Source organism: Molossus molossus, unplaced genomic scaffold (genome assembly GCF_014108415.1).
Source record: "Molossus molossus isolate mMolMol1 unplaced genomic scaffold, mMolMol1.p scaffold_m16_p_9, whole genome shotgun sequence".
NCBI classification, from domain to species: domain Eukaryota; kingdom Metazoa; phylum Chordata; class Mammalia; order Chiroptera; family Molossidae; genus Molossus; species Molossus molossus.
In genome coordinates this window covers 74,694,608-74,702,945 of record NW_023425403.1, presented here as the reverse complement: position 1 = coordinate 74,702,945, position 8,338 = coordinate 74,694,608, and the positions used below count along the sequence as shown (strand labels likewise).

The 8,338-nt window shown below is 36.5% G+C and overlaps 1 pseudogene; it reads right to left on the bottom strand.

Annotated features, from left to right (window-relative positions):
• Positions 1–5,410: 5,410 nt before the first annotated feature.
• On the bottom strand, positions 5,411–5,880 carry LOC118622411 (annotated as a pseudogene).
• Positions 5,881–8,338: the final 2,458 nt, after the last annotated feature.

Below are 8,338 nucleotides of genomic sequence, written 5' to 3'. Positions count from 1 at the left end.
TTATGAAAGGTGACTCTGGGTCCTTTATTGTGAATGAACGGTACAGAAACAAGATAGAAGCAGGGAACTGGTAAGTAGGCGGCCACAGTAATCTATGGCTTGATTCTGACGACAGTGGGAGACAGATGAGAAGTTGTCAGATTTTAAATGTGTTTTAAAGAGGAAGTCAACATTATTTGGGACACAATAAAGACAGGAGTAAAGGGAAAGTCCAAAGGTTTTTTTTTTTTTTCCCTGAGAAACTTGAAGAATGGAATAATCATTTACTGAGATGAAGACCTCAGGGGGAGTTGCATTAGGGGTCAGTTTTTAATGTCACACTTGAAATGCTTTTTATCCAACCAAGCATATCAATCAAATAGGCACTTGAATAAATGGGACTGCTTCAGAAGCAAGATTCAGACCAATGATATAAAACTTGGGAGGCAGCAGAAAATTAATACCATTTAAAGCCATTAGACTACATGAGATCACAAATAAAGTGAGTGTAGAAAGCAGAGAGAAATCCTCAAGGGCTGGGCTGTTGAGCGGGCCAAAATTTTAAGGTCAACAAGATAAAAAGTAAGACGACTATTAAGAAATCATCCATGTGGTCAGAGAACTACCAGTGTGGTTTCTTGGAAACATGAAAATAGAGTTTTAGATAGAATCAAACAATCACACTGCTAAAGGTCAAGTAAAGTCAAGACTGATAGTTTACTATTATATTTTGCAACATGGAGCTCATTGGTTGAGGGGAATGGGTTAAGGACTGAGTAGGGTAAGTGAAAATGTCAAGGGGAATATGAAACAGAATAAATATAGAAAACTGCGGATCAGGTTTTAGAAACACACATTAACACATTTATCTTGTGTTAAAGGGCATGTATTCTGCTTAGGTAAGTGCTTAGCTTACAGTAAACAGTATTTGTTGGATGTGTCGATAAATAATAATTTAAAAAGGATCAAAACTCAACCTCGCAAAATATATCTTGGTTAGTTTCTCCTTTAAGTCCTAAAATACCAGGGCAGCCCTGGCCGGTTTGGCTCAGCGGTTGGAGCATCGACCTGCGGACCAGAGAGTCCTGGGTTCGGTTCCCGCTAGGGGCACGTACCAAAAAAAAAAAAAAAAAAAAAATGCCAGGCCAAAAATGATCACGAGTTACTTCATTGGAAAGTTTTTGAAAATCAGGATATTAAGAGAAATAAAAACTTTTCCTGCATCAAAACATCGAGGGCTTATCCATTATTGCATTAGATATTTCTCTGCTCTTCCTCAGGCCCACAGTCACCCTCTGGAAGCCCAGAAATATTTCTCAAACTCCCTTGCAAACTGTTTTCCTATTAATTGTCTTCCTGTAGCAGTTACAGGTAGGAAATTAGAAGGTGAGATTGTTGAGGGCGCTGGCCGGAGGTTGCTGCCGGCCACACTCTATGCTGTGCCGCTTTCACTAGTCCAAGCTGGAGAAGGTGGAATTGGCTTGGTGATTCCTGCTTTAGCAGTGCTGGCTTCCCTGGCCTTAGGGTGCCCTGAAGGGTGTTAGCACCACCAGCAGCTAGCTGTCTGTACCAGGAACTGAAAAATGTAAGCTTATGGACTCAAACCAAAAGTGGAAGCAGCTTCTCCATTTCTGGATAATTATCCATTGCTGTCTTTTACTCTCCTAGTCATTACATCCTTTTCTTTTCTATTTTTACTTCTTTCTCTTTTTCTTTTTGTTTGTTTCCCTGTCTTTCCAATGCATTGGTAAGCAATTCTTTATTAAATTTCTCCAAATGAAATATATAACATAGCATCTGTGTTCCTGACCTAAATATTAAAATGGCCAGTTGTGGTTTTCATCCTTATACCTTGTTTATTTTTTTTCTTTCTTTAGAATATTCTTGTTGGTTTTCTTCCCTCTCTTTGAATTTAAATTTTAAAGTACATTTGAGACCTCTGTTCCTCTATTTTCTTGTGTGTGAAGCTTTGCCAGTTTGCTTTAGGGAGATCACAGGGACAGTTCCTTCTCCAAACTTTAGGTAAAATATGTAACATAGCAGTTATTAAACATAGTAATTCACAAATTAACATACATTGCACAGACATAGTTTTTTTTTTTTAAGTTGACTGGATGATTTCTCTGTAGTAGAGAAAAAATATTATCTAAGCCCTATAAACTTAGTGTGAGACAGTAATTCAAAAGATCTTCAGGTAAAATTTTTGGATTTTTCTCTCTGGAACTTCCCTCTCCTCACTCTCATTCAAATGCAGTTTGGCCTTAAAACATTGTGTAGTAACTGAGGAGACGCAGATGCCCAGGTTCATGCAGTGGGCTCCCTGGTCTCTGCTCCAATGTGATCTGAGTGGCTTCCTGGATGCGTGACAGCAGAGATCAGCAGATTCCACCATCGGGACTTTTGCTGTCCCTCGTAGCAAAAGTCTAAGGATGAGTCACCCTATTGCCATATACGATTATTCCTTGTGAGAGTAATTGATTACTTCGATTGGAGACTAGTCTAGAAAATTGAAGCTGCCGCCAGGTTCTTAGAATTGGTTACAATTCTAAGATGCAGAACTTTTTCTGGTCCCTGAAAATTCAGGAGGGCCAAATGCATTAACTGGAAGTAGCATTTGTTTACAAAAGAAAGTCTTATCCAAAGATGATAATGAAAAAAATAACTATTTAGGCTCTCATACACCATCTTTCTAAATTTTCACCCGGTAAGAAATTATTACAATGTCCTTCAGGCTTGCTATATGCCCCATAGAATCAAAAGAAACCAACAAAATATTTAACATTCAGCTAGCTAGGAACCATATACTATAAGCATAAAGTGAAATTCTGGAAAACACTACTATACTTCAAAAAAACACTATTACAGGTAAGCATGTATTAAAGAAGGCAGTTTATAAATGAACCATTATAAACTTTATGTTTCTACATACAACTTATAAAATAGAGAATGTTATTTTCCCAAATAGTGAAAACTTCTGTACATACGTCCACTACACTGACAGCAGTATATATTCTCATTTATACTCATATATTCTCGTAGATATTCTCATTGGTTATCTAACATATGCCACCCATGGTCTCACAGATTTGTATGTCTGAGCAGGCTGACACAATCATTCTGTTTTATCTATTTAACCATGAGGCAAATTTAACCAGATTCAGGCAACAAAAAGTTTATGATTGAGTATAGAAACATATAAACCTCCACAACAGGACAAAAAACACTTCTAAGGACATGATATAATCCTAACAGGAGGGTGGATTATGCCCCTAGATATAGTGTAAGTGGGAGCAGTTTATGTGTATGTGGTGAAATACATTAAGATGTATGGCGTCTAAAGGATCATTAAACCTGTGATAACCACTAGAAACTCAGATGTGAGTTACTGGTGTTTTCCCTGTGGAACGCCGTCCGGTTTACAGCCTAGGACTACTCAAAGCTGTTCTGCCACCACAGGTTTGCTGTCAGTGCAAATTCTTATCCAAATTGGGAGCAGTCTGAATCACATAGAATTTTGAAAAATTGGAATGATTGCATATCTAATCTTATTTTTGTATTGTAAAAATAGTGCTATAAAACCCAATTATTTTCCCAGCTTCTTGGACTTTCTACCACCATAGATAATTCCAATTAACCATGGTGGCAGGCAAATCCTTTACTAGTGGAAGTAAAAGCAGAGTACACATTGTTATGTTTTGCTGCTGGTCTCCCCATGTATGTGCTTTCGATGAGAGCACCGCTCCAGGCATCCATTGTGCTGCTTGAGCATAACTGAAAATGAGGAAAATTGGTAGTTCAAATTTTTAAAAGTGATTTTTTTTTGGTGGCAGGGATATTGTAAAATTAAAAGAACAAACAAACAAACAAACAAAACAACAAAAACCCAAAATCAATATCAAATCTAAAATAAGATGGGCACTTTGACAACCTGAACTAGGAACTTATGTCTGTAAAAGAAATTTAGGCATGAAAGCTGTTTCTAAAAATATATATAATCAAACCTTATTCTTATTCACTTTGGCTTTTTTTTAAATGAAGATTTGGGGTAAAATAGTCTTAAAGATATCTCCTGCTGTTCCATAGGGCATCATTTATTAGTGCTTTGCAATAGAAATATATTTTAAAAGTATTTTAACTTGAATGTATTCAAAGAATTTAAGACTTTTTTAAAAGCTCTACTCCAAGTTTTCAGATGTTTAGTTTTTAAAAAAATATATAATTTGGATCTCTGATGCCCTTAAAGGATAGTGAGGATCAGATAGAGATCATTTCTTGAACATGGTTGACCTCTAACAGAAGTGATTATTTCCACACCCAAACAGTCATGCAGGATACTGTCAGATCTCCACTACAAAACTCAGGCCAATATCTTCACAGTCATTTAGCATCCTTTTACAAAGCTTGTACCACCAGAGGCAAGCACATAAAACTGAAAGTAAACTTGTGTCTAATCTATTTATCCTAAATAAACTCTTATAAAACCATATGGAAAAATTAATGTACAGAAAGTAATTTCCTTATTTTGTGATCTATCGGCCAAAATATTACAAATTTTCTGTAAAAACAGAACACGCAATTATAAAATATCTGCCTTTTTAAAATGACAATTCTGAAGTCTTTTAACGTCAAGATATCTATATCTATACATATCTATACATCTATATATCTATATATAAAACTTACAAACTCAAGATGATGCTTGAAATGAAAGCTGTGGTTCAAAAATTTGTGTTTATGGTAAGAGACTAAAATCATGTCACTGCAAAATTCCCTATGGTTTTTGGCACTGACATGAAAAGGTTTTCTTCTTTTTGTTAGTTTAAGCTGCTTCTAAATATAACAACACGCCTTTAAAAGGGGGCGGGGAGGGAAGTGTGAGAAACTGAAGGATAGTTAAGGTAACTACATCATACAGAAGTAAAGCACAGTTTGAAAGAAACAGTCACTTTTCTGCTAGGGATCTGAATATACAAGAACAGTTTCCCACCATCCCCTCTATTTTGAGGAGGATCCTCTAATCAGAAATAATTCCTTTAAATTACTGAGTGGTGTTGCCGCCAATTTCACTAGTCTTCAATCCAAGTAAGTAATTACTCTCACAAGGAATAATCGTACCTGGTAAGAGGGTAAAAAGGCTGGGCAGTTCTTCCATGCACAAACATTTCAGACAAAAACCCCTTCCATTTTAAAGATTACCATCAGGTTTAAGGTATTCTAGCATACTCAAAATCCTAAATTTTGCTTTATACCATCGGTGACTAAAATAAGTTTTACCGTGAAGTGCTTGTGTATGTCGGGGAGGGGGTGTTTTGCCTGCAACTATATACACAATGAACAACTATTCTACATCACATGAATTTAAATGAAATAAATATAAAAACGAACCATATAATCAATACATAACTGTAATACTCCACATATTTTATCTTGATCACAGTGGCAGTAACATCCTGTTCCACAACCTTGTGAGCTGAGGAGCTGTTCTCACGTGCATCAGGCAGACACCTCTCCGGTGTGCTGACCTGGATACGGAGTCCCCCTTCTTCACCTGGCCAGACAGGAGAGCACGGACCAGGGCTGATCAGCCTTCTCCAGCGGGATGTCGGCCTCCGGGTACATGTTCGCAAAGTCACTGAAGGGATGCAGTTAGGGGTCTTTGCTTCTTCGTCACATTCTGCTCTTCAAATTCTGCCTTCTTCTTGGTATGTGTCTTTGACGTGAGGGGGTCCAATGGCACACTCGCGAACACGATTCCGAACCACATCGCAACGAGTGCAGAAGAGTTTTCCCGCGTCTTCCAGCAGCGCACCTGCAAACTCGGTCACTCCACCCCGGGGTCCCCTACACAGACGTCTGAGACCGGTTTCCAGCAGGTGGTGCTGTCACTGCAGAGCTTTCCATTCTGACTTTGAATACAGTTTACACAAAATGAAGGTCAGCATAGGTTTCCAAGTTGGAATGTCTACCAGATTCGTTTCCAGTTTCTTTGTTTTTTTTCATGTTGATACTTAGTAGTAAAGAGTCCCCAGCGCAAAACCAGAGACGCGTGAAATGCCGGCCCTCTCTGTTTGTTCAAACCTGAGACTCTTTCCATCAGTTTTTCAACAAGTGGTGGTAGGGCAATAGTTTCTGGGCTTGCACCGTTTTCCCTGCGGTGCTGAGAAGTCTTGCCTTTCCCTGGGATCCCGGGGTTGAGAGAGGAGGAGGACTTCTAGCTGCTGCCATTACCCCAGAGACTTTCCTTAGGAGAAATCCATAGTTGTTCCAGCTAATCTTTGGATCAGCTCAAAGAAAAGTTCGTGGTTAAGAATCTTAACTCTGAGAATGAGGATGTATCCATGGCTTCTTTCCTAGACCACTGGTTCTCTGCCAGCGATGATTTGCCCTCTGAGGATATTTGAAAACGTCTGGAGATGCTTTGATTGTTATGATTTGGGGATATTATAGATATCTGCTGCTAACTATCTTTCAATAAAAGGACAGCTTTCAACAACAAAGAATTATTCAGCACAAAAGATCAATAGTGCTGAGTTGGAGAAACCAACCCTGTTCTTGAAAATAGCATCTTCTCTAAAACAGAGAATTAATAATAAAAAAAATAGTAAGTATAGTTATAACTTTTTTTTTTAACTCTAAGGGCAATGAATAATACATATTAGTGTTTATTCATGTATGTATGTATTACTGTGTGTACATTTTTGTCTAGTGCAACTGAAACAGGGCTATATCAAAATGTTTACAATGTAGTACTCTCTTCAAAAGTCTTTCCAGAGAGCAGTGTCTTAATTTGCAATACAATTTAGTAAATATTTACTATACATCTATTATGTATAAGCATTCTTGGAGGAACCAAATATGCCTAAATGAAAGTTTTCTTTAATCCAAGGGCTTAAAGTCAGTGAGACCTATACCAATAAGAACTATAATTAAGTCTTAAAACTTATTTGAAAGGAGAAGGGAGCAAAAGATTAAGTCTTGCTGGGAGGTTGTGGGAAGGCCTTATTCAAGCAGTCGGATTTATACATACTTGGAAATAATGAGAAAATATTCAAGAACTAGAACTTGTTGACAAATACAGTAATCTTAATTCCATGGTTAAGATGAGTTCATTCTAAAAATCTTAACTCATTTAATATGCTTCATATAAGAAGTGAGGATTAAGAAGAGATTTAAAGGCTTTTTTAAAAAGGTAAATTGTCATCTGGGTGTTGGAGATTGTCTTCAAGCATATGGTTGCACATGAAAATATGCATGGGAAATGGCAAACTTGGACATGCATAGAAATGGAATATTTGAATTTCAGATTACTTGCTTTACATGTTGTGCACTAATAAGTATTCATTCTGCATTTTCTTTGGAAGAGAAAATTGAAAGCATTTTCCTAATCAAATATATATATATATATATATATATATATATATATATAATCTTCAAACTTGTATCTTCTTTTAGATGATTTATTTAATCACAGGTTAATGAGATGTATTTGGGCCATCCATATATAATGATGATTTTATAGGGCTTTGAAGGCTTTTTGTTAAGATTTTATTCTCACTTTATGTAGTAAAATTATGAAGATACATCTACATTCATTTATTTATAGAAATTATTTTTTTTCCATGTGGAAAATTTTCAAGAGAAGCAGGGTAAAAGAAAAATGTTCTCTTTTAGTACTATTAGAGGCCAGTAGAACCACATCAGTGACTTTCTCAAAGGTGAACAGTTTGTGTCCATAAAAGCAAATTTCAATTATCTTGGACACACTCAGCAATTGCCGTGTCACTTTATGTATTATGCTTGAGTATTCAAGCTAAACAAACAAGCAAACAAAACATCACTTGTGATGTCCATTAGATTGCTCTTAAATGGAAGACTCTATAAACTAACTTACCCTTGAAGAAAATTTTAAGGCATACTTATGTATTTTGTTTTATATAATTTTAAACAAAAATTGCTTATCAATTTCAATTTGTTATCTGAAGATTTAAACATTAATGCTTAAATGGTTGCACTTGCTTTAACCGTTTCCTATTTTTAAAAAAATATTGAATATTGTGATATTTGATATTAAAAGTGATTTTTTGCCCTTGCCTGTGTAGCTCAGTTGGGCCTTGTCCTTACACTGAAAGGTTGTCAGTTTGATTCCCGGTCAGGGACGTAGCCTGGTTGTGGGCTCAATCCCTAGAAGGTGGTGTGCAGGAGGCAGCCAATCAGTATTTCACTCGCATGTCAATGTTTCTCTCTCTTTCTCCTTCTCTCTTCCTCTGTCTCTAAAACAAAAGATCAATAAAAAAAGTGAAAATAAAAATTTAATCATGCTAACATTTAAAGATATTACTGTAGTCATATATTACATAAA